The sequence below is a fragment of the Rhinolophus hipposideros genome (genome assembly GCF_964194185.1).
Source record: "Rhinolophus hipposideros genome assembly, chromosome: 3".
Classification (NCBI taxonomy): Eukaryota; Metazoa; Chordata; class Mammalia; order Chiroptera; family Rhinolophidae; genus Rhinolophus; species Rhinolophus hipposideros.
The window spans coordinates 98,819,797-98,845,346 of NC_138049.1; the positions used below are offsets into that span (position 1 = coordinate 98,819,797).

A 25,550-nucleotide genomic window follows, 5' to 3' on the forward strand; every position below is an offset into this window, starting at 1 on the left:
CCTAGTGATCTCTAGGAGGTCTCTTGTTTAATAGCTTTCCACTTCCCACCTTGTCTGTTTCCCTCTGTCCTGAAAGCCTGTAACTTCATCCCTTCAAGTTAGAAAACCTCACACCAGCTCACTGCAATGACCAAAGCCATTTACCAACCTCTTCCTATCCCAAAACCCTTGTACCCATCAGAAAAGGTGCTTGCTCACCCAAACCCTCTTTCCTGATGGAGAGAAGCCTTCAGCCCTCTGATCATTTGCAGAGAAGTAGCTGATACACTCTGAGCCCACTTGAATTATTAAGCATTCTGAAAAATAATTCAATACCCTGTTCTCAAGTTCTCGATAATGACACATCCCTCAGGTTCTCCTCAAAGGGGATATTTTTCATTTTGCCATCACAATAGTGTTGACATTCCAAAAGTATTTAAACACACGCTTTTTTTAAGGGATATAATTTTTAGCCAGGTAAGAGGAAGGTCATTGTCTCAGATTCCCTCCTTCCAAAATGAGTAGTAAATTTTTCCCCAAAGTCTGTGGGTATTGATTTTTCATAAGTACAGCCTGAGCGCTTCTGCACCTCCTATATTCTGTTCCCAGTGTGTCTGCAATGAAGGTCTCAGGGCTTCAGCAAGCTGGGTGGGGCTTCCTCTGTTCTTGCAGCCACTGGGGTCTCTGCAAACTGCTGCTGGTAAAATAGACTCACTTATTCAAAAGAAAAGACTGTTGGCAGGCGGCATTCCGAACCAGAACACAGTTTTAAATTCCACACTAAGATTCCCAAATCCAGCCATTCTATGGGATACTGTTGGCAGCAGGAAAAGTTTGTTGTGAAAAGACTTCTCCCAGGTAAATATCTGAGGTTACTACCTTTGCATTATAATCGATTCCAATCCATTCAGATTGTTTTTCCAACATCTAAAAAGGACATTGCCCCCTTCACAGTTTAAAAATATCTATTTGTGCTTTTAGTCTTTACACCAAACATCTTAGTTGCTCAGCTTCCATGATCATACTTAAGGTTCCCCACTCACGACTCATGGACTGGCTCTAGCAGAGGACATTGATATGCTTCCCAACAGACCAAAGAGGGGAGCTGGCCTTGACCTCTCAAGCTGCCCCGTAATCTCCATCATAACCATTTAACATCTTCTGAGAGGTGCAGTGATCTTGCCCCATGTCCTCATTTTGGAAAATGTTCGGCATCTTTCTTCTGCTCACCAACTCTGTGGAAATGGGCCCAGATTGCAGGCCCTTGTCTTGTTATTTTCCTGTTTTTGTTGAGATAATTGAGCTTCTGGTCTCTTTAGCCAATAGCTGAATGTCTCCTGCTGAATGAGAGCCAGTATTATTCTCCACCATCTTGTGCTGGAGTTTCTCTGGGGCTGCAGCAAGAAAGATCTCGTTATCTAGTCCCTTTCTGAGATATCAGTGCATCCTGTAGTTACCTGCTTGGTTCCCTACTGATGAGGGGGTGATGCTGGAATTTCACCCATCTCCATGGGATCCCCAAACCCGACTGGTACACAGCCAGTCAGCCCACTGACCAGCCTGCCACAGCCCCGGGCCCCTCCGTCCAGCTGCCCATCTGGTTAGGTGGTAATGAGCACGCCTCCTCTCTTTTGCCACCTCCTCTGTAACATGTGTTCGCTGGTGCTCCTGGCACACCCGGCAGCGACTCTAACATCTATATACTTCTCAAGGGGGTGTTTTCTTTCCCTTGAATCCCTTATGCTATATCCAAGATGTCCCTTGTTCCCCAAGCTGTGGTTACCTCTGTTAGCTGAACTTTCTGATATTATTCCCACTTCCTCATGAAGAAAAACCTCAGAGCCCCACGCCTATCCCCTCCTTCACCGACTTGGCATGTCCTAGTAACTGCAGGTACCTTGCTCACCATTTAGAAGGAATATGACAAAGAAGTGACTAAAGTTCTGTTATGCCCAATAATCCTGAATGTTTCCCTCTTAGGTTCTCTGTCACGCTTTCTCCACCCATTCCTTTGGGGAGCTCTCGAGGATGCAATTCTGTCTATTTACCAAGGATGGGCTGGTTGCCTGTCCTACCCAGACTAATTATGGGAAAGTTCTTATCCCTTTGTTAGGCTGACACAGGATTGGCATTTTCCAGGTGGATATTGAACTGCAAAATTAAATGGAAAATAACAGCTGACTTATATTCAGAGTCTCCTATGTGCCATGCACTATTCTAAGAGCTTGATAGAAGTTATCCCAATGTATCATCAAAACAACAGAGTGCAACGGGTATTATTATCATTGTCATTGGAGAAACGAAAGTAGAGAGTGGTTATGTAAGTTGCCCCATGTCACATAGCTAGTGAGTGGCAGAAATTAGTAAATGTTTAATAGATGGATTTGCACTGAAGTTACCTCCAGAGCTGCAGAGGCGATTAGAAATGCCGAGTTTTTTGGGTTTCCTGTCAGAAGCCTGAACCCTGGCATGTGAACTTGAATTTGAGAAGACTAAACCCAGCAGAGAAAGTGAGAGAGGTGGAGGCCTGGGCGCTGGGTGTGTTCAACATGCATTTGCTGACCAGCTGTGTCCCCGCCCTCTACCGAGTTGAGAGAAATCAAACTAAAAGTGAAGAACACTGTGCATGCCCCGGAGGGCTTTCCACGCTTTCCTGGGGAGCAGGAGCATAAACTGGTTTCTAAATCTCAGGTTTTACAAAGATGGGTCTGTTTTCACTCATTTCAAGGTAATGTAGAGCTCTCCGGAGCCAAGTAGGAAGAGATGAATGGTGGATTGGCCAGGGCCACAACCCCGAGGTGGCACTTCTGGCTGGAAGAAGTTATTAAATTTGAAGTTCCAAAGGCATGGGGAAGTGACTGGCTTTGGGTCAAACTGGGGCCCCGTTGCGGACTGAAATCTTGTTCTAGGACAAGCAAGGGTGGGGGGAGGCAACTCCAGCTGTCTCAGGAGCTTTTGAGGAAGGGTGGGAGATGGGCTGGAGAGAACAAAGCAGGCCTGGAAAAGGGGCAGTCGCAGAGAACTGGGCTTCCTGCGTCACCCAAGGCAAGTGCAGTTGCTCGTGTGGATGAGAGGTTTTTCAGCTGGAGGAGCTGGATTCAGAACCTGTTTCTTGGCCTCAGTTTCCTTGCCGGTCAAGTATTGATGGTAAGTACCGACTTCGGTAAGTACACCGGAAGAGTACAATGTAGTTCTATAGATCACACATCGAATTGGAAAATGCTGAGCGATAACAGCCATTATTAATGACTGTTGAATTGAAAGCATTATTATAAATTATAGTGTATTTGTGATAATATTAGGTATTTTAGGTTCAGAGAATCTCAAGACTGGCAATGCTATGAGAGCTCATCCACTCTAGCCTCTCTCAATGGGTATTAGAATCCCCTGTTCAATCTCCATGAAAACCGTTATTCATCTTATTGCAAGCAGGGTTGTGCAGGATGGATTTCAGAACTCACTCCAGGCAGGGAGCGACTCCCTATACTCCAACCAGACAGAGGCCTGATGGTTATGGATTCATGTTCCTGCTGGGCCCTGGAAGAGCCATCATTCCTGCTTTCACAAGTAATACAGAGCCCAGACAGAAAACAACTCCCAGAAACTGCTGTGGCCAAAACAGTGGTAGGAAACTAAGTACAGAGCCAGGGCCCCAGCGGGGAAAAATCTCAGGGTGGTGGGGAGAGGTTGCTATTCCCGGGAGATCAGCGGTGGTCTCCATGACATAGATAGGAGAAAGGAGAAAGCACATGGTAGCCTCTCAAGCCCATGATGTTATTTTACGTTCTGAGAGCCACAGTCCCAGTAGCAGCTAGAAGGACCTGGAAAATTCCAACCCTCACCCTTTGGCTCTCCCAGTCATTGGTTCCCCAATCCCTACTCACCCTTCACCCATATTCCAGGTCTGCACAACAGCCAAAATCTAACAAACAGAGCTCTGGAAGGACATATATGCTACCACCAAAAATCTCTGACTGGTTTTCCTTCATTCCTTTGGGTTAACAGACATTTTCCCTCTTAGAATATAAATATTCATGGGAAAACTCTGCCAGGTGCCAGGTAAATCATTTAGAGGGCCCCAGAGGGCCCCCACTTGAGTTAGGAGGTGAGCACTTCCCAAGGTGTGATAGGATGACCCAGGGAAGCCTACTGACCAGCCCTCTCTGCCTCTCCTTACTACCCAGGCCCTCTCTAGCACAAACGTGTCCACCTGCGTGAGGTGGCAGATTGAAATTGGCTTCCCATTTGGTCTTTACTACTGTATCATCACATTAGTCACAACTTGAATGAAGAAGGAATATTAGAGGAGTGTTTCACCCCAGCTGGAGTTCAGAAAGGGCTTGTTGGGGTGTACATGGCTGGGCAGGCCCCTGGGGTAGAGCTGACACTCCCAGTTGCTTCAGGAAAAGCTGGGATATGGCAGGGCATGTTACTGGGAATAGGGGACCCATGCACATGAAGAGGTTGGCTTCCATGTTGAAGGTAAATGGAGTCAACAGAGTGCAGCGGGTATTATTATCATTGTCATTGGAGAAACGAAAGTAGAGAGTGGTTATGTAAGTTGCCCCATGTCACATAGCTAGTGAGTGGCAGAAATTAGTAAATGTTTAATAGATGTCACCTGTGGGTCACCCCAGGGTCTGGGAGGAGGTGGGGAGGACCTCAATGGCAGTCAAGTAAATGGGTCCAATTCTTTCTTGATCTTCACATTTTTAAGAATTCTGATAAGATTCTACCTTCTGAGGAATCCTGCAAACTGACTTTGGTTAGTTCAGCCTTGACCTGTTAGGGAAGCAGAGGCTGGGACTTTTGTTTTGTTTTGTTTTGTTTTTTGAGCCCTAGAGCCTTCCATCCTCCCTGAAGTTTATGGAAAATGGGGGTCTGTGCCAGGCATAAGAAAACAAGATCCTCTAGCCTGAACCCCTCCATCTTTAGTTTGGGGTAGAAAACAAGATGGAGGGAGCTCAGGCAAGAATATCTCATTCCAGGGGTAGTCAACTGAGATTCCTTCCCTATGCCCAGCCCTGTCTGCAGAATGGTGTGTTAGAAGCATAACTGGAGACATTTGAGATAAGCAAAGTCAGCAGCAGAATTAAAGAGACTCTGCAACATCTCACTGTTCCAAACACATTCCTCGGCATGGATTTATCATTCCTTCATTCCTTACTTAAAAACTCCAATTTACACATTACTGCTTTCCCAATTCACAGATTTTTCAAACTGAAGATTTGTTCATTTGCTTTTTTCCAAGTTCTTCTAGAGCTTATGGAACAGAAGTAGGTCTCAAATTTTAAATCTGATCACAGAACTGGATGGAGTTCCGTTCACACCACACCCCTAATATTCAGCCATTGCAGTGAGGGCTGACTGCCATAGCAGGAAATAAGGCAGGAGGTGAGGCTGAGAAGGCAGCAGAGGTAGGAAAGAAAACATCCACACAAGCAGGAAGAAAGTTACGCCTAGGAGCATTGGATAAAGAATACAAAATCCTGGGGGATTGAGGGATGGGACTGAGAAGGGGGTGCTACCAGGGCTTCTCCACGGACCTGAGGCTTTGTCAGCCCTCCAGTGCCAGGCAAGCTGGGACAAGGGTCAGAGACCATTATCCACAGTGGGATAAGCAAAAAAGAAGGAGAATGAGAGGGGTCCAGGGGAAGGTGAGGGGCAGATTCAGTAAAGAGGTTGGGAGGACGTAACTGTACAGGGCGAGGGTGTGGGTTCAGCTTGCTCACCACCCACATCTAGAAGAGTGGAAAGGAGCAGAGGCCTGAGATAAGGCTCTACCCGAAATATCCTTGCAGGACCTCTACCTAGTAAAGCCAGGAGGCAAGCAGGGCCCACCCAGGAGTTGAGGTTCTTTTCAGGATTCGAGTCTTTTTCCTGTATGCTTTTAGGCTCCCGTTCCTCCTTGTGGGAAGGCAGACTCCTGACTGCATGTAGGAAGAGAGGCACAGTGGGTAATTTTGCCTGTGTCTACATCTGCATTTCAAGGTCTAATAAAGAAAGAAAGGGCTGGCTTCTCCATGAGTACTGGCGGCTTGGGGCATAACCCCACCCATCAAATCCAATTGCCTCTTCCAGGTCTCCAGGAGGGAATGGCTGGAGACTAAATGAGTAGAGAATGATTGAGGGTGATGAACCCCAGGCATTCCAGATTATTGCCAGGTGAATCAATCTGCTACATCCAGTCATTTTGAATTCTTTCAGAAAAGTTTATGAAATCTGGGGTGGTCTTGAATCAGCTAGGGAAAGGAGGACTCAGGACTCTCCCCTTTTGGTTGTGAATAGGAAAGTTCTTCACAGAACACAAAGGATGGCCAAGCAGGGAAGAGGGAACTCATGATATGTATTAAATAATGTGATAAGCATTTCATATACTTCATGTGTTATTCCTAACAATCATTACCTATCTCTGTGACTAGGGGTTAGCGTGTCCATTCTACCACCAAGAAAGCTGGGACACAGAAAGGTTAAATATTTGCAGAAGGTCATGAAACTTGTTAGGGGAAGGGCTGGGTAATCACTCAATAACTGGAGTTGCCCCAAAGTTTTCTAAGGAACAGCAAAGACTATTAGAAAGTCAGTGAATTTTCTAGAAGGAATCCTAACATGTGAGCAATGAGGGTTAAAAGGGTGAATGTAATGTTAAAAGTAGAAAACATGAGAAAATGCATTGAGCAAATAGTGACTTCTCTGTGTCTGTCCCAGTGCCTCATGGTAAGAAAAAGGCTGTTCCTTAGGTCTTTACACTTTCTCCTGACGAACTGGGCATTACATAATTCCCAGGTCTCTGCTTTTTTTTGTTTTTTTGTCTGCTCAAGTATGGGGGTTGGAGAAAGGGGAGAAATAAGATAGCACACCTAACAAGACAAGTGTACTGCATATCCCCCCTTTCAAAAAAGTTGAGTCTTTTTCCTGGTTTCAGTATCTGGGAAATGGCCATGGTATCGACCTCAAAGGATTATTGTGTTTGCAAATTTCAGAGCTCTGTATAGCTATACAAGCAACCCATAGGATTTGAGAATACCCCAATTCATGATGATTAATGAAGTGGCTCAATGATAACACTGTTATAAAATTACAGGACATTAATGATAATGATATATGTATTAGGCCCAGAGTCTCAGGGCTGGAAAAATCAGAGGTCTCTAAATAAGCCTTCCCCTGCTCATCAATATCCCTGCCAGGTGGTATTATTACAAATAATTCCATCTTTTTAATTTGTAAGTCCTCCAAGGAAGAGAACGCATGAACTGATGCCCTGTGCTCCAATGAGCTCGGTGCTTGATGACTGTGGCCCCAGATTTGTACAGACTCCACCATCCCTGTTCCTAAAAGACCCAGAGCCATTTCAGAACACAACTCCCAGAATATTGTGTGGTCACCATTGGGTAGGAAAACAGAGAGCCAGGACCCCAGCTGCAGAGTCTTAGGGATGTCTGTTCTTTTGATAAATCAGCTCTGGTCGCCATGGCACATTGGGGAATCAGGAATGAGAGACAGGGGTACTGGCAATTTCTGAGGCCCCAGTAAAGTGGGTGCTCCGCATTCTGCTAGGACTTCCATTGCCAATTGTGAGATCCAGGAAAGTTGCTCACCACTTCCCAGGTGCACGGCACAGGCCAATGATGGGATACCAGTACTCTGATTCACAAACTAATGAGGACAACCACCCCCTCCCACCAATAGTTTGTTCCTTAATAATCCTCCCTTCACCAGCATTGGAGGACTGGAACAAGGTTATAAAAATAGTAACTCATAAAATTCCAGGACCTCATTATGAATCACTACTTATCCCCTCCCTCCCACATCCTTCCTAATGACCTGCCATTCTGGTGGATAAATTTGTTCCTTTAGTTCTTGCCCTATTACAGTGTAAATGCACAGAGAAAACTCTGCCAGATGTCCAGTAAACCAGCTGGTTTCAGGTCCCTCTACCTGAAACAATGAGCATTATTTAGAGGAGGTGGTGGTAGGTCCAGGGGCATCCCTATACAACCCTGCCAGCCTCCCTTCATTGCCGTTTCCATGTAGCACAACCACCACCTGGTTAGAGAAGGAAAAAAAAAGGGGCCGAGGCTTCTGAATCAACACACAAGACACAAGTCCCAGTCGTCAAAGAGGACATGGAGCCTTTATTAAACTTTCCCACTGAACCTGAGGGCTGAGGGGCTTCACTGGGGCCTGGGTGACTGACCAGGCCTCTCAAGTCCTCCAGGATTCCTTCAGGGAAAGGCAGCTCTGAGAAACAAGATAATGAGTAAAAGAGAGGGATTATACCCAGGTGAAAAGCCAAGTTTCCATGTTGATGGTAAATGGAAAAGCCTTGGGGTCAGAGCTGAGCTCTGGGACGAAAAGGGAAATGAAGAGTAATGAAGGTGAGGAACTCATCCTCTTGACTGATGTGAATGTCTACGGTGAGGCTCACAGCCTAATTCTTGCTACTGAGGAATCATGTGGACCTTGACCTTTGGGGGAACCATGACCTGTGGGAGCTAGGCTTTTCTCTTGCTGCCTAAAGTTCAAATCTCCTCCCTGAGGGTAGAGTCCTGGATGTCTTGAGAGGGAAAAGGGGTGAAGGAAGTTCAGGAGCCAAGTTCCAGATTGTATTCGCAGATCCTTTTCCAGAAAGCTTAAGCCTCACACAGGCAAAGAAAGAAAAAGGCTGGGGAAGGTCCACTGTGATGGGGACTCCTAAAGGGTGGCTTCCTAGTTCCCAGAAGATGGCTATGTGAACAAACAGATGACTGTCATGTTCTTCGTTATGACTGGACTGATGATCATGGGCAGTGACCAATGCTGTGAAAGCAAAAAGAAATCAGAAGAAACTCGATATATACAAAGGCAGGAGCAAACAAAATCAAAGCCACAAGTAATGTGTAGTACATCTGTTTTCAAAAAACAATCATTCCCCTCCTCACAAAGATGGTGAATTAGGCATGATTATTTCATTGCTCTTTCAGATAAGAGGACATGCTCACAAAGGGTTAGCGTGTTTCCCATGATCACCCAGAGCTTAGACAGAAAACCTTGCACTTAAGATGAGATCTCCTGATCCCAGGTCTGGAGTGCCATCCACCCTACCCTCCGCCAATCACAACAGGAAGGAAGAAGAGAAATGGGGTGGAAAAAGAAGCCAAAGAGGAAAATACTTCCAGGCCCCAAGGAAGAGTTAGGACTGCGAGAGGACGGCAGGGGTGCAGACCCTGGCGGTCTCAGGAATGGGCTGGAAAGGGCAGTTCTGCCAGGCACGTACTTGTCCTTGGAGTCTTTCAAGTCCCATCTGTTTCACAGCACTCAGGTGACTCTCCTCTTTGGGATGGGAGGATGGACTCGTCTTCCATGAGAGATAATATACAGAGGTAAAGGAAGAAAAGAGGGGAGAAATTCAAGGGTAAGGCCCCAGGCAAGTGAGGCGGGGTGCAAAAGCAGTTTTGGGGGTGATGTCTGCCATTGCCCATTCCCTGCCTGGGTGGGGAGACCCAAGGTCGAGCCCACAGGTAGCAGAAGGTAAAGGAAGGTAATCTCAAGAGCAGGTTCCTTGCCAGCACCCCCTCAAGAGTGAGCCAGCAGGGGGAGAGGACCCAGTTCCAACTGCCATTGATCAGCAGAGCCCTGGTCTGTGAGGGCAATTGGTGCCAGAGTGTGGGGGTGGCCCAGGGGTGTGATGGGGATTCCACTACAGGTAGAGGGGAGAAGGCAGCTGAGACAGGTGGGCCCGAGACAAGGAGAATGGGGTTCAGGAGGAGCTTCCAGGGCCCTGCCAGCCGCCCATCTCCTGGAGGGGCCGCAACACCCGATCTTGAGGAGGGAGGACAGTGGTTCTGGGAACCACTCCCACCACAACTTCTGCAACCAACCTGGGGTGAGAGAGGAGGTGCCCCAGTTCTCCACATCGTTGGCACATGGGTTTTCCTGCATCCTTACAGCAATTCTGATCTTTCTGGTGAGAGTCCGCATAAGCTGGTGTGCCCACTAACTCATCTTGGAGCTAAAGTGGAGAAACTGACCAAGAAACTGCTGAAATTAACTGTCAACAGCTCCTCCTCCTGCCGTTGGCCACGCCCATCAGGCTCCCCTCCACCCCCTCCGCATCCTCCTCCAATCAGAGACTGAGCTCCTCCCTTTGCTCACCCCGCTTTTGTGGAGAGGGGAGGGGCTCTGGGCCTTCCAGAAAGTTCCACAGCTTCAGAATGGTCCTAGACCAGCCCTTCCCAAGGGGGAAGAGGCCGCCTTGAGTCTGTGGAATTCGAGGGCTTCTCGGAAACTGCTGGACCTCTGAAAGGTCGAGCATCAGCTGTTGGGGAAGGTGGTCCTGGTTTGGGAGGGTTTGTGAACCCCAGGCCCTCCCGAATGTGGCTCAGCCACAGCCTGGCTTCTGAGAGCAGAGGCCCCGGTGAAGGCTGTCCTGGGAGTGCTCCTTGCTTTATATTTACCAGGCCGTGGAATCACAGGATAGGTGTGCTCTGGGAGTCCTCAATTCCGTTTTACTTCATAGTGCTATCCAGAAGGTCCTTGGCCTAAGAGGCCTCACAAGAATCAGGGGCAGGGATTCAGATCTCGCTAATGCCAACTTCCGACATTTTGCCACCAACCAAAGGTCACCTCACGTGAAAGAAATGTTGGACTAGGCTCAGCCAGCTCTTTGGGCCCCAGTCCCTCTAAGGAGGGTTTGTCACTTTCCTTTGCCTCTTCTTACACCTGCTGCAGAGTCTGGGGAACCCTGGTTCTTACTCAGAGCCTCGGCATCAAGGATCCAGCCAATGGGAGAGGGTTGCTGAGCAGATCAGAATGCCCCTGACCAATGAGAAGAAGAGAATGTCTCAGAGACTAGTTGTAGGAGTCCCACGTGTTAATATTTATTGGGCACTTATTTTGAAAAACTTTGCCCTGGAAAATTCAAAATGCATCTTCATATTTGGACATTCCTTTAAAAAATTAACATAGCATTCACATAACATGAAGTTCATAATTTTAATAATTTTAAAGTGTACAATTTAGTGGCTTTAATTATGTTAAATGTTGTGCAACCATTACCACTATTTAATTCTGCAACATAGTATCACCCCCAAAAGAAGTCCCATACACATCAAGCAGTCATTCCCCAGTCTTTCCTCCCCTTATATCTGGCAATCACTCATCAGTTTTCTGCTTTGATGGATTTCCATATTGTAAACATTTCACGTCAATGTAATCAGACAATATATGACTTTTTGTGTCAGGCTTCTTTCACTTAGCATAGTATTGTCAAGGTTTATCCATGTTGTAACATGTATCGGTACTTTTTTTTTTTAGGGCTAAATAATAGTCCATTGTAGATACACCATATTTTTTTTATCATGCATATTAATGAACATTTAGGTCATTTCCACTTTGGGGTTTTTATGAATAATTTTCTATAATCATGTGTATACATGTTTTTGTTTGAACATATGTTTTTAATTCTCAATACCTAGGAGTGGAGTTGCTGGGTCATATGGTAATTCTACTTTTAACTTTTTGAGAAACTACCAAAATGCTTTCCCCACAGTTGGTGTGCATTTTACATTCCTACCAGAAATACATGAGGATTCCAGTCTTTCCATAGTCTCATCAACACCTGTCTGGTTTTTTTTTAAGCCATTCTAGTGGGTGTGGAATAATATCTCATCATGGTTTTGATTTGCATTTCTCTTATTATTTATTTGTTTTGTGACTTTTCTGAGCTAGTTTTGTAAAATATGTATCCTTTGTCATGTGTGGTCATAAAAATCTGTTCTGTTAGATTAATGGTCAGCTAGTGATTTTACAGAAATTTCCTTAAATACATAAAACTAAAAGAAAAAGAAAAACTCTCCCAGTCTTTGCAGATGGACTCTGTTCATATGGGGGCATGCTAGGCATTCAACCCTCAGCCAGACAGTTCACAATCTCAGGTTAGCCTTCACTTCCTGCTTGTGCAAAGCTGATGGTCAGCCAAAGGGAAGAGTGGTAGGGCCTTCTTGGGTCTTTTCTGAGCATGTGCATGGCCTTCTAGGTACCCAGAAATATGTGGCAGCTTTTCAAAATCCTTATTCCCTAAAGCATTTCATACCTTTCCCCCCCAGGCTTGTTATTCCTTGCCTTTAAATGTTTTTGACAAATTCTTCCTGGGTGGCTGCCTCAATCCTGGGAATTTCCTGAGTTAGGTGAAATTAGCCACCAGACAGGTCAAAACAAAAATCACAGTTGTTTGAGAACAAGGTCTGTTTTGCTTCCCCTGGAACCAGGTACCTACTGGAAATGCCCGCTATTGCCTTGACCACTGCCAAGCTGGGGAGTGGAAGATGGTGCCAGGGTAAGTTAAAATGTCACAAAGCTCACTTACTGAGGCTCATCTGGTTTTTCTTGATTAATCATTTCCCTGCTTACCATAAAATTTTGATTAGATTCCAGAGTTCTGAAAAAGTTGATTCTCACAGTATTGCCAGTTTATTCATTGCTTTTGAGAAGGAACAGATTTTTGGGACGCCTTACTCCACCACTTTTTCTGAAATTGCCCTTCCCATTTCCCTTTGAAGTAAGTACTTGTTAGGAGCTAAGTTCCAGAGAAAGTGGGAGCTAAATTCCACAGAAGTTTAGTAACTTGCCCATGTTGTATCTAGTAACATTAAGAGCAAGGATTTGGACACAGGTCATATGACTCTAGAGCCCATTTTATCCAATTATAACAGTTATTAATTCATTCAAGAATATTTAGTTTACATCTACTAAATGCTAGGTGCAGTTCTAGAAATTCAAGATTACCTCATTGTACAAAATAGTCAAAATTCCTGTTCCTGAGAGCTTGCATTTTTATGCAGGGAGATTCGTGATTCACAATAAATATTTGATATTAGAACTTAAGCCATGCTATGGAATACAGACATTGAGATACTCATTGGATATAAGGACTGTTATGGGGGTGGTATGAATACAGTTTTCTTTTTTTTAAATATTCGTTTTGTCTTAGTTGCCAATTTATAGAAAAGTTGCAATAGTAGTACATGAATTCCTAGATGTTTATTCAGATCTAGTCATGGTCAACATTTTGCTACATTTGCCTTATCATTCTCTATCTGCCCTCTCTCTCATTTTATATTGAGTTGCCTTACTTTGTGTCTGTTTACTCCTTCATACTTAATTATTTCCTAAGAATAAGGAAATTCTCTCATAGGAGCATGCGAGTAATCAGGAAAGTTGACATCTATATAATACTATTATCTAATCAACAATTTATATTCTAATTTCATCTATTGTTCAAATAGCGTCCTTTATACCAATCGTTTTCCAGCTCAGGATTCAATCCAGAGTCACCTTTTACATTTAGTTGTCATGTCTTTCTAATCTGGAATGGTTTCCTCATTCTTCTTTTGTATCGTGTAACATTGACATTTTTACAGACTATAGGACCATTATTTTTCAGAATGTCCAAAATTTGGATTGGCCTGCGGTCTCCTGAGGATTAGATTCAATTAATGCATTTTTGGCAGAAACACTACTTAAGTGATTTTTGTCTTTGTCAGTGAAATATGTAAGGGGGCGACGATGTTTTCCCCATTATTGATCATGCTAACATTGATTTACTTCATTAAGATGTTTTCAGATAGGTTTCTCCATTGTAAAGTTATTACTTTTTTCTTTTATAATTAATAAATAATTTGTTGGAAGATACTTAGAGATGATATAAATATATTTTCCCTCATGTTGATTAAATTTTATTCTTTGAATATGTAAAATATTGACATGATTCTAAATGTCAAACCATATGAAAATGCATCATCACTGGAGTTTTACTCAATCCCTTACTCCTTCTACCCAATTTATTTGCATATGTGTGTGGAAAGTAGGTACATTTTTAAAACTTTCCTATACTAAATGGTTATTTCTTCCTTGTTAATTATTATACACATTTACGTTTTGTAGTATTTTCTCATAATCCTTTGTATTTCTGTGGTGTCAGGTGTCACTTCTCCTCTTTCATTTCTGATTTTATTTATTTGGCTCCTCTCTCTCTTTTTCTTGATGAGTCTGGGTAAAAGTTTATCAACTTTGTTTATCTTTTCAAAGAACCAGCTCTTGGTTTCATTTATCTGTTGTACTGTGTTTTGGACTCTATTTCATTTATTTCTGCTCTGATCTTTATTATTTCCTTCCTTCTACTCACTTTGGACTTTGTTGCTCTTTGTTTTCTAGTTTCTTTAGGTGTACGGTTAGGTAGTTTATTTGAGATCTTTCTTCTTTCTTGAGGTGGGCCTGTATTGCTATGAATTTTTCTCTTAAAATTCACAGCTTTTGCTGTGCCCCATAGATTTAGGGTTGTTGTGTTTTCATTTTCGTTTGTCTCAAGGTATCTTTTGATTTCTTCCTTGATCTCATTGTTGACCCATTCATTATTTAGTAACATGTTATGTAGCTGCATGTGTTTGTGTGTTTTTCAGTTTGTTTCTTTTTTTTTTGTAATTGATTTCTAGTTTCATACCATTGTGGTGAGAAAAGATGCTTCATATGATTTCAATCTTGAATTTATTGAGACTTATTTGGTTGGCTAACATGGTCTATCTTGGAAAATGTTCCATGTGCACTTGAAGAGAATGTATATCCCGTTGTTTTACGGTGAGATGCTCTAAAAATATCAATTAAATCCATCTGCTTTAGTGTGTAATGTAAGGCTGCTGTTTCCTTGTTGATTTTCTATCTGTAAGATCTGTCCATTGGTGTCAATGGGGTGCTAAAGTCCCCTACTATAATTGTATTACTGTCAATTTCTCCCTTTTGTCAGTCAATATTGCTCTATATATTTAGGTGTTCCTATGATGGGTGCATAAATGTTGACAGGGGTTATATCCCCTTTTTGGAGTGATCCCTCAGGCTGACTGGCTGTGGTGTTTGTCCATATCCAGAGACTATGGGCTCCTGTGTTGGGGGCTTACTCCAAGGAGTGAGATTTGTCCCAGCAGGCTCTGGTACCTTCTGAGACCACCCTTTGGGTGTGCTACTTGCAGGGCTAATTGGATGGTGCTCTACTGTGATCTGTGCATGAGCCCTTTAAGAGGATATCTGAGTTTCCTGCAAACTTCAGTTGCACCCAGATGGTCAGAATCCCCACTGTTTTTCACTGCCAGATGTTGTTGGGGCTCCTCTTCCTGGTGCCGATATTCCAGACTGCAGTGCCTAGTGTGGGGCAGGGGTCCTTTGCTCCTTTGGAGGGGGCCTATACAGCAGAGCTATCCATCCTAGCTCTCAACCAGCACATGTAAGCGTGGGTTTGGCCATTTCACATCTCCACTTCTATCCGTCTTGACGTGGCTGCTTCTTTATATCCTTACTTACAGACTTCTGTTCAGTTAGACTTCAGATGGTTCTCCAGGTTGATCGTTCTATAATTTAGTTGTAATTTTAATGTAGCACGGAAAGAGGCAAGCACAGTGTTTACCTACTTTAACATCTTGGATCCCCCTCTTTCCAGTGTATTTTTCATGTCAAGTATTATAGTTTTCATCCATTGATGTTCAGTTTGGGTCTTTTAAGCACCTTCTATATCTCCATACTAATTTTCTAAATATATGGATTGCAGTGATAGCTGTTTTGATGTCTTTGTCTGCTAATTCTAACGTTGTGTCCATTTCTGGTTGGTTTTAATTGATTGTTTTTCTTTTCATTAGGATTTATATTTTCCTGTTTCTTTGCATATCAGGTAATTCTTTATTGGATATCAGACATTATGAGTTTTAATTTATTAGTGTCGGACATTTTTGTATTCCTGTAAATATTCCTGAGCTTTGTTCTAGGATGCAGTTAAGTTACCTGGAAACAGTTAAGTCCCTTCAAGTCTTCCTTTAAAGATTTCTTATTTGAGCCACAGCAGATTTAGACTAGGGCTAATTATTCCTTACTCCTGAGGCAAGATCCTATACAATTCTACATGAATTATGAGGTTTTCCAGTTCAGCTAGTTGGAGCAGACACTCTTCTTGGTCCTGTGAGAGTACCTGGCTGTGTTTCCTTTTATCCTTTCAAGATGTTCTTTCTATGGCTTTGGATAGTGCTATGGTCTGAATGTTTGTGTCCCCCAAAAATTCATATGTTGAAATCCAAGTCCCAAAAGGTGGTTGTATTAGTAGGAGGGGGATTTGAGGATGTGCTTAAGTCATGAGGGTGGAAATCTCATGAATGGGATTAGTGTTTGATAAAAGAACCTCCAGAGAACTCTCTAGCCCCTTCCACCATGTGAGGATATGATGAGAATCTGGGACCCTGAAGAGGACCCTCACCTGATCATGCTAGCACCCCAGTCTTGGACTTCCAGCCTCCAAAACTAGGAGAAATAAATTTCTGTCATACATAAAACAGCCTGTGCTGTTTTGTTCTAGCAGCCTAAATGGACTAAGACAGGTAGTTTTCTCATATGTATATACTGACCAGTTTTCTGCTGTATACTTGATGGGACCCTCTGCAACTCTCCTCCCTCTGGTGCTCTGTCCTGTGAACTCTAGCCACGTGATCTCCTCAGACTCTCAGCTTCTCAAATCAGGGGGTCCACCACATTCTTCCTGGGTTCCTCTTCCCTGCACTGGGGCCTGGAAACTCTCCAGACACTAAGCTAGTGAAATGGTTGAACTCATTTCATTTGTTCCTCAACTTTCCAGGATCGCTGACCTTCATGGCTTAATGTCTGGTATCTTGAAAACCATTGTCTCATATATTTTGTTCAAATCTTGTGTTGTTTTAGGGGGTAGAGTGAAGTCAGGTCTTTTCTCCAACTTTGGTGAGGTAGTTTTAAATTTTGCTTTTAATTTATGCTTTTACTGCATTGCGATCAGATAATTCCATATTCCTACTACAGAACCTACTTAGCTTTCCTTTGTGATTTTATATATGATCAATTTCAATGACTGTTTCATGTCTGCTTGAGAAGAAAGTACATTATTAAAGGGTGTAGCATTTAATACATATTTATGAAATCAAATTTATCATTGATTTGGTTAAATCTTCTCTATGCCTATTTATTTTTTGTTCATGTGCCCTTTTTGTACTGAGAGAGGTTTGTAAAAGTCTCTTGTTATTGTCTCTATTTTTCCTTGCATTGATGCAATTTATATTTTATAAATAGGTGGTTTGTACATAATCTAGTGCAGAGATATTAGTAACTGATATATTTTATTGTAGATTGTGGCTTTTTGCATACGAATATGCAATTACTTTTAACCTTTTAAACCGCAATTACTTTTGTACCAACCTAATATTTGTCTTGTTTGATGCTTTTTGCCCTAAAATCTCCATTATCTAATAATTGGCTTGCTATCCTTGTTTTAGAGCTATTCTATTTAGCTGTCATAACTTTTCCCATTCCCTTTTATTTTTTGGTTTTTGAATCACTTTGTTTTAAATGTTTCTCCTGCATGTGGAAGAGATCAAAGTTTTGAAAATCTATTTCTTTTACTAGGCAAGTTAATCTCATTCACATTTATTGATATGACTGACATATTGGATGTCAACTCCTTATGTCATTTCATATTATAATTAGTTTATGTATTATGTTATTTTTATTGTTTCCTTCTCCATATAAAATGTCTTTTACATTTTTTCATTTGATATTTATAAAAGTATATGTGTTTGCTCTCATAGTTACTTTTGCTTTGATGTCTTTTAAAATATTCTTATTTACCTTTTTTCTTATTTAACCTTTTACTCTCTGGATTGCCACTTCTGGGTGATATAATTTGATTCCTACCTGTTCCCTATACAACAATGACCTATTCTACTTTCCTCTTTCTGTCTTCTTTCTTGAATCAGCTTTTAAGTTGCATTCTTTCTACTTTGTCACAACATGTGACATTCACAACTTATTTTCAACCCTTGTCCCTGCTCCTTGTTTAAATTTTAGATCTCCACTTAAATGCACTACATGCTCACCATCATTCTTTTGCCAAAGTTTTCCTCCAGTCGTTTCTTGATTGAATACAATTCATCCTCCAGCAGGTTGGCCAAGAAGGGCTCATGTACAGAATTCTCTCATTCTTTGCATATATAATTTGCTTTTCTATAGCCTTGATAATTGAATGATAGCTTTGCCGCATATAAAGTCCTTGGCTCATAATTTATTTCCTTTTTTTAGGTTACTTGAAAATAATGCTCCACTCTTGCCTTGCTTTCAGGTTGCTCTTGAATATCTTGATACGAATATAATTTTCATACTCTTGTAGGTATGATGGGTATTGTACCTGGAGGCCTTGGGTATTGTTTCTTTGTCTCTAAAGTCTAATAATTTAATTGGCTATGTCTCTGAGTTGATCATACTCCGTCAATTTTCCTAGGCACATGGTTGGCCCTTATATAAATTTAGGTTTTCTTTTACTTCTATGAAAGGTTTTCAAATTCCTTCTTAGCAATATTAGTTCTATTCCATTGTTCCCTCAAATTTTCAATGTTCTTGAATATGTGAAAAGGGTTGGAATATAGTGGAAAAAGGGAGGAATTGGCTTTAGATAGGAGCACAGACAGTTAATTTACTATAATGGACAGGAAAGCAGAGAGTGTGGACATGGATACTGATAGGTGGGGTGATGTGGGGGGGTGTCTAAGGAAATACTCTTCAAACTGCTTTGATTTTCTCAGTGGTAAGGAAGCAACATCTAAGCTAGCTCTCTCATATCTCCCCACCGGGGAAAAAGAATGGAGTTGAGAGCATTTGCTGAATGTATGTCTGTGGTCTGGATGTGACTCATTGAATGTTGTTCTAGAAAGAGCTCAGAGGACAATCAGTCCCTGGCCCTTCTACCTAGGAGAAGACCTGGAGCTGCTGCCTCTTGGAATTTGTGCATGTCCGGTGGAACTGAAAAAAGCACTGACAGCAGAGATGAGCTAAGGGAGAGGCCAGGCGCATCTCTGCTGGGAATCTGGAAGATTGTCTGTGGGAGCTAATGGAGACCTGCCTTATATTGATGTAGGAAGAGTGAGAAAGTAACACAGGGACATGGCATTTCAGTGAATATTAGAAAGAACTTCAAAGGACTGAATAAAGCTGTCATGTGAGGTAGTGAGTCCACTCACCCAGGGAGTGTTCATTAAGTGGCTGAATATCGTGATGTCAGGGAGGTTGGGTTGGAGATTCCTGGGTCAGCAGGGTGACTGCAGGATGGTCTCCATAGCAACTCCACATTGATCATTCACCTTCTCTCTCTATCCAAACTTCCTCTGTCAACAACTTCATTCTACCTTCATCGTATATTCAGAACCCAACCATTTCTAACTTCTTCTATCTGACTAGTTCTGAACCAGCCCTCGTTTTTCACGCTCTTAAATTATTTCATAGCCTCCTTGATGTAGTATGTGTTTCCTTCTTGGCTCGTACTCTCCTACCCCAATCTATTCTCAAAACAGATCAATCCTCTTATAAACTATAAGTCAGATCGCGTCACGCTTCTCTGTGAGTGATAGTGTCACTTCACATTCCCTAAAGTCCTAAGGGTGGCCTACATGGTCACCCACGATCTGCCTCCCCTCACCAATCTCTGGTCTTGTTCTCAACGGCCTTCCTGCTTTCCCGCACTCCAGGCTTACAGGGGCCTCCTGGCTCTTCCTCATATATGCTAGATACTCTCGGCCCTCAAGGGGTTTTGGCAATTTCTTCCTCCTGGAACGCTCTGCCTGAGATATTTAGAGAGCTCACATTTTCCTACGTTCTCCTCAGGTTTCATTACCTATTCAAAGAGGCTCTGCTTGTCTACCCTTTATTAAAAAGAGAAAGGAAGAAAGAAAAAAGCACTCCCACCCTTTTACCTTCCTTTATTTTTCATAATAGTACTTATCACCTACATATTATATATTTAATTATTTATTTATATCCTGACTGCCTTGTCTGGCAGTGGCTTTGTCTGTTTTATTCACTGCTGTACTCTCAGTGTCTAGAAGAGGCTTAGCACGGAATGGGTGCTTAAGAAATATTTGTTAAATAAGTGAATAAGTGAATAGGTGCAATTGTGTTTTCATGGGGTTGTAGGACAAGGAGGCAATCAGCCGGGGCTTGTCTGCTTCCTCCTAGAAGGAGGAGAAGGACCACGGGTTTATAACTTGATAGGGTTTTAAAATCTCATTGAGTCCTGTTCAAGGTAAGATAAGATAAACCCATGGCAGCTTCTCCCTCCCACTGACTATAAATCCTGGACAGAATGCATGGTGCAGCTACCCTCTTTCCCCGAAAATAAGACCTACCGGGACCATCAGCTCTAATGCATCTTTTGGAGCAAAAATTAAATAAGACCCAGTCTTATTTTACTATAAGACCTGGTCTTTAGGATAGGATAGGATAGGATAGGATAGGATAGGATAGGATAGGATAGGATAGGATAGGATAACGTAACATAACGTAACGTAACATAACACCGGGTCTTATATTAATTTTTGCTCCAAAAGACGCATTAGAGCTGATTGTCCGACTAGGTCTTATTTTTGGGGAAACACAGTATTTAAAGTCTCTGAACAGTAAATACCAGTAATTAAACTGGGGGGCCGAGGAGCCAGGATTCCAAGTACCACCAAACTGGTGGTGAGTTTAGCATATGTTTTCCACGGGTCTCCCCGCAGCTTGAAACCTGGAAGTGAGCACTTGTGTGTACAGACAGAGAGAGACAGAGAAGAAACCCTCTGTGCTGGTTGGAGCAGTGGAATAGGGGACTGACTTCTAAAACTCAGAGCATGGGTGTGTCCCCTGACTTTTTTCTTTCCTTGTCCTCCACTCTCGTGTCTCACGAGGCCGTCCATGGCAGGAGTGGCAGCGGCAGCAAATGTGGCTGTCAATACAAAATGGCAGGGCCGGGACGCAGAGGGAGGAGAGTCTGTCTTCAGGCCTCAGGGTGCACTTTCTCCCTGCTTTGGGGGCCTCGGGGGTCCTGATACCCATCACTCTTACTTTGTAACCCAGGGTGAGTGGGTGTGGAGCTACATGTGCCGTTGAGGACACAGCATTTATCACATATGGGACAAGTCAAGAAGCTTGGCTCCAGACGCCCCTATAAATGTGCTGTGGCCAGGCCCTGGTCATCACCCCAGCGAGAGGCCCTGGCCTCTCAAATGTGGAACTGAACTGGACCCACTGGACAGAAGGAAGTGATAATGAGCTCCTGGCTTCTAAAAATTGTCATGGTCCTTGGGCCAGCCACGACACCCTCTAGATACGGAGGGAGGGGTAAAGTTGAGGCTCTGAGGGAGGGCAGCAGAGGAGGAGCTCTGAGATCTGGCCTTATGGAATGTTCCAAGGGCACTGGATGGGCCAAAGCACGGCACCTGTGATGAAATATTGGAGCCCAGGAGGCGGGGCCCCTGCTAACCTCCCTTGACAGTTCTGAGGCTCCAAGAAGAGGAAGGTTCTTAGCACTGTAGATAGGGATTTATTAGTAGGGAAGGGGGAAGCTCGTGTTTCTTTACACAGATCCCAGTAAGCACTTCAAATGTGCTATACCAGGTCATCCTCACTACACCGTGGCATGAGGTAGGACACCAAACATTTTTCAGATGAGCAAGCTGAGGCACAAAGAGTTTAAACCAACCTCTGTGGTGAAGGTCCCAGTCCTGGTAAGTGACAGGGCTGTGTAAGACTTCTATAAACACATTTGCCTCTATTGGAATTGATACAAAACCCAGGACATTCCTTAATTCCCAAAGTCCTGAATCCTAACGCACAAGCCATGAACTTTAGAAGGCAGGGCCAGCCCCAGTGAGAGGGAGACACAGAAATCTAAACGATTCACATTTAGTGACTTGCTGAATACAAGACACTCTGTCCCATGTCATGAGAAATGAAAGAACATGGCTCAAGACCTTGAGGTCTTCACACGTTTCCCGGAGGAACTCAGTCCTGGGTGGCAAAGTCAGGTGTGCTTTTCACGTATCTCTCCTGGTCCCTTTGTGTCTGAGGAACACACTGCCTGGACAAGGATGGATTGGCCGGAGGATAGCCCAGTCCAAGGTGGCTTTCACAGCCAGGAGAATTCATCACATTCTTCAAGGTTCTCAGGCCTGCAGGCCTCACTTATCAGAGAAAGTGACAAAGGCCTTCAGAGGGGAAGAGATTTGTTTTGAGTCCAACCAGAATCAGTTCAGACTGACTGTTGTTTCCAAGGGAGAGGAGGCCTGAGGAGGAAATTCCAGCTTTGGAGTTTAGGGGGATGTGCTTTTGTGGGCTTGTGGGAGAGAGCAAATTGAGTGAGCAAAAAGAGTGGGTGGGTGGCGAACAGGAGCTTTCTTCAGCAGCCCACATCAAGGGGGCTGCCCGACTCAGCAGGAATGAGAGGAAGGGGGCTTTAGTTTGTGGCCTCATTTCCTTAATTTGTAAAGTAGCAGTAGAGAAAGGTCTAGCTCAGGAAGCTGTGTGTTTATAAACAGAGAAGTACTAAGTAATTAAATACGTAGCACACAGCACTGTGGAAGTGCTAACAGTCTCCATATATTAATTATGTGCACCATCGAGCATATTGTAACCAATTACATTGTGTTAATAATAATATTGGATATAGAGCTGAAGCTTAAACAACGTGGGAGTTAGGGGTGCCATCCCCCACCGTGCAATGGAAAATTCACATGTACCCTTTGACTTCCCGAAAACTTAACTACAGTTGTCACTCTATCTTTGAGGAGTTGGTTCCAGGACCCCTCTCAGATACTTAAATCCAAGGTTGTTCAAGACCCTTATATAAAATGGCACGGAGTCATGGGTACCATCAGCCCTCCATGCACAGACTCCCAACCGCAGAGCGAAACGACTGTTTTCGATCTGCAGTTGGTTGAATCTGCAGGTGCAAAACCCAGGGATACGGATGGCCAACTGTCTACTGAAAAAGTTCTGCACCTAAGTGGACCTGTGCGGTTCAAACCCATATTGTTCAAGGGCCACTATATTGTGTTCTAGGATCACTGGGCTAGCACAGGTAAGGGCCTCAGAGGCCATCCATCGCCCTTATCCGATGCTAGAATTCTCTAATCAACATGTGTGCCGAGGAATACTGACATTAGCCTGAGTAATAATGGGCCTGAATTCATCCGGGGACTGGAAGAGGGGCTCCTGTGTCCACCCCCTCCAGGCAGCCCTGGTTGACCAGATCCATTCTGCCCTCTGGAGTCCCTGAGCACAAGCAGATTCAGCATCTACAGTGGTCACCATCTTCATAGGAAACCCAGTTCTGGGTGAGGTCTTGGGCTGGAAACTTCCTGTGATATCCGCTTTGCTCTCCCCCCAGCACTGAGGGGAGGAAAGAAGGGTAGGTGGGCACAGGGGGGTGCAGGTGGCAGCCCGATTTCCCAGGCCCAGAAGGGAATAAGCCTCACGGCCCCATGTTCAGCTAAAAGGCCCTGCAGAACACCTGATAGCCCTTCAGAGACAGACATCACAAACACGGGGCCCCGAGTCCCTGGGAATCGCATCCCCCTACACGAGGACAGCACTGCTGCCACATTACTCTCATACGTAGGAGCCATCCTCTTACACAATTTTTCTTGGCGTAAGCACCAAGAAACCACAGTGAAGAACACTGCCCGCCTACGCTCAACCTTGTCCAGTACGGAGTACTGGTGGAGGGCCCATTCCTTCATGTTAACAGAACCCTTCCACAAAACGTAATGACGCCCAGGACAGCAATCTCACTCCTTCAAGGGGTCATTGCTCTGCTCTAGGGACATTGAAGCCGCAGGGGGTGATCACTACTCAAGGGGGAAGTAGGAGTCTCCCAGGCAGCCACGGACCCAAATGCCCCTTCCCTTTAATTCTCATCCTTCTTCTTTCCCAAACCCAGGAAACCTGGATGGGTGAAAAATAGAAATAGACTCTTGCCTTAACTTCATCTCTCCAAGCGGGACTCCAAGCAGTGAGGAATAGGATATAAAAACTGCCATAGAGAAACCTGGTCACACCAGCCTGAGGCAAGAGGGGCTCTGCTGGAGCCTGGGTGGCGACCGCGGATGACGCAGGTGTTCTGGGGTCAGCTTCAAGGCAGGCTTGAGGTGGGCCAGGACGCTTGGCCAGGGAGCAGAGCTTGACATCATGCAGATGTCATTGGAGGGGCACAGCTGAGTTGTGGGACAGGGAAGGGAAGACAAGGGCAGGAATGATGGGAGGGGCCCACTTCCTCCCCATACCAGGATTCGCGCTTGCACCCCTTCTGAGCAATCCTGAGAATCTTCACCTGAGACGGGAGATGATGCTGAGCTTTTTTATGGGTGACCTAGCTCTCACTCCTCAGTCAAGCTGGGGACCTGACACTTTGGGGTGGTGGAGGGGTCCCAGGTCCTACCAGAACGTCTTTTTCCAGGAAACTGGAGCTCAGAGTGTCCAGGGTGGGAAGGAGCCTGGGAGAGTGGGGTGATGTTCTCCAGGGCTGGAAAAAGGGTTTTTTTTCTCATCCATCTCTGCCTGTAGGTGGGGTGGTCTCCTGCTCTGCATTCCTGCTCAAATGCGAGTCGTGGGCTTTGATTGTGTGAAAGGAAAGAAAACCAGGAGGCACCTGGAAGGAGGGCAGCCATAGGGAGCAACGAGGCTGCAGTATCAGTGACACACATGGCCCATTGTGTTTCCCAACCGGCTGTCACGCAGATCAGCGCTCACACAGAAACACGGCAGGAGGAGGCACTGCTATTTAGATCGTCTTAAAGGAGAGGCAATGACAGCTTAGAGAGGATTGGGTGTTTTGCTCCAGGTCAGCCAGAGCTTCAATAGCAGAACTAGGACTGGAAATCAGGTCTTCTGTCCCAGGTCTGCGGTTCCATCCACCCACACCCCCTTCACCAATCACAGCCAGTGGAAGAGAGGTGAGAAGAGGGGCTGAAAAGGAGGTGACCCAACAAGGAAACCACCCTACAATCCTAAGGGGGAGTCGGGACTGGGAGAGGCTGGCAGGGGTGCAGACCCTGGGCTGGAAAGGGCAGCCACATCAGGGATGTACTTGTCCCTGGAGTCTTTGGAGTCCCAACTCTTTCACAGCACTCAGGTGACTCTCCCCCTTGGGATGGGAGAATGGACTCATCTTCCATGAGAGATAAAATACAAAGGTAAAGGGAGGAAAGAGGGGAGCTTCAGAGGCTGGCACTAATCAGAGGACAAGTGCGTGGGGCATGTCAGCGCCTCTGGCAGGAAGGATTTCAGAGGCATGCACCCCCTGGGCTTGCTAAGCACCTTGAGGCCTGGGCTCCACAAGCCCTATGCTATAGAGAGCTCTGCCCAGCCCTTTCCCTTCAGTACATGACTCTGGGGTCCTTCTCAGGGGGCAGCAGAGGCTTTAGGGCTCTGCCAGGCCAATGAGGGCTAACCCTGCCCCATGCCACTAACGGCACTTCTGGAGTAAGCTCTCACTCACCCCGCCATGCCTCGGCTCTTTGAGGACATCATATTTAACATCTCGGCCTATAACCATGCGGGGGCTAGGCATTCTACTGCTCCTACTGCCTGAATCACCACCACCTCTCCTGCACACACACATACTGAGACACACACAGACACACACACCACATACATACACACACACGGACACACACACACATATACACACATACACACATACACACACACTGCTTGGAGTAACATCAAAA

At 44.5% G+C, this 25,550-nt stretch overlaps 1 long non-coding RNA gene across 1 annotated transcript in view; it reads left to right on the forward strand.

Moving 5' to 3' along the window:
• The first annotated feature begins 2,565 nt into the window (after positions 1-2,565).
• The window catches only part of LOC308495901, a 40,207-nt gene continuing 17,222 nt past the window's right edge, over positions 2,566-25,550 (forward strand). Inside the window, exons 1-2 of the long non-coding RNA XR_013993073.1 lie at positions 2,566-3,126; positions 12,228-12,295. This is a non-coding gene — a long non-coding RNA (uncharacterized lncRNA). The remainder of the gene's footprint in view (positions 3,127-12,227; positions 12,296-25,550) is intronic.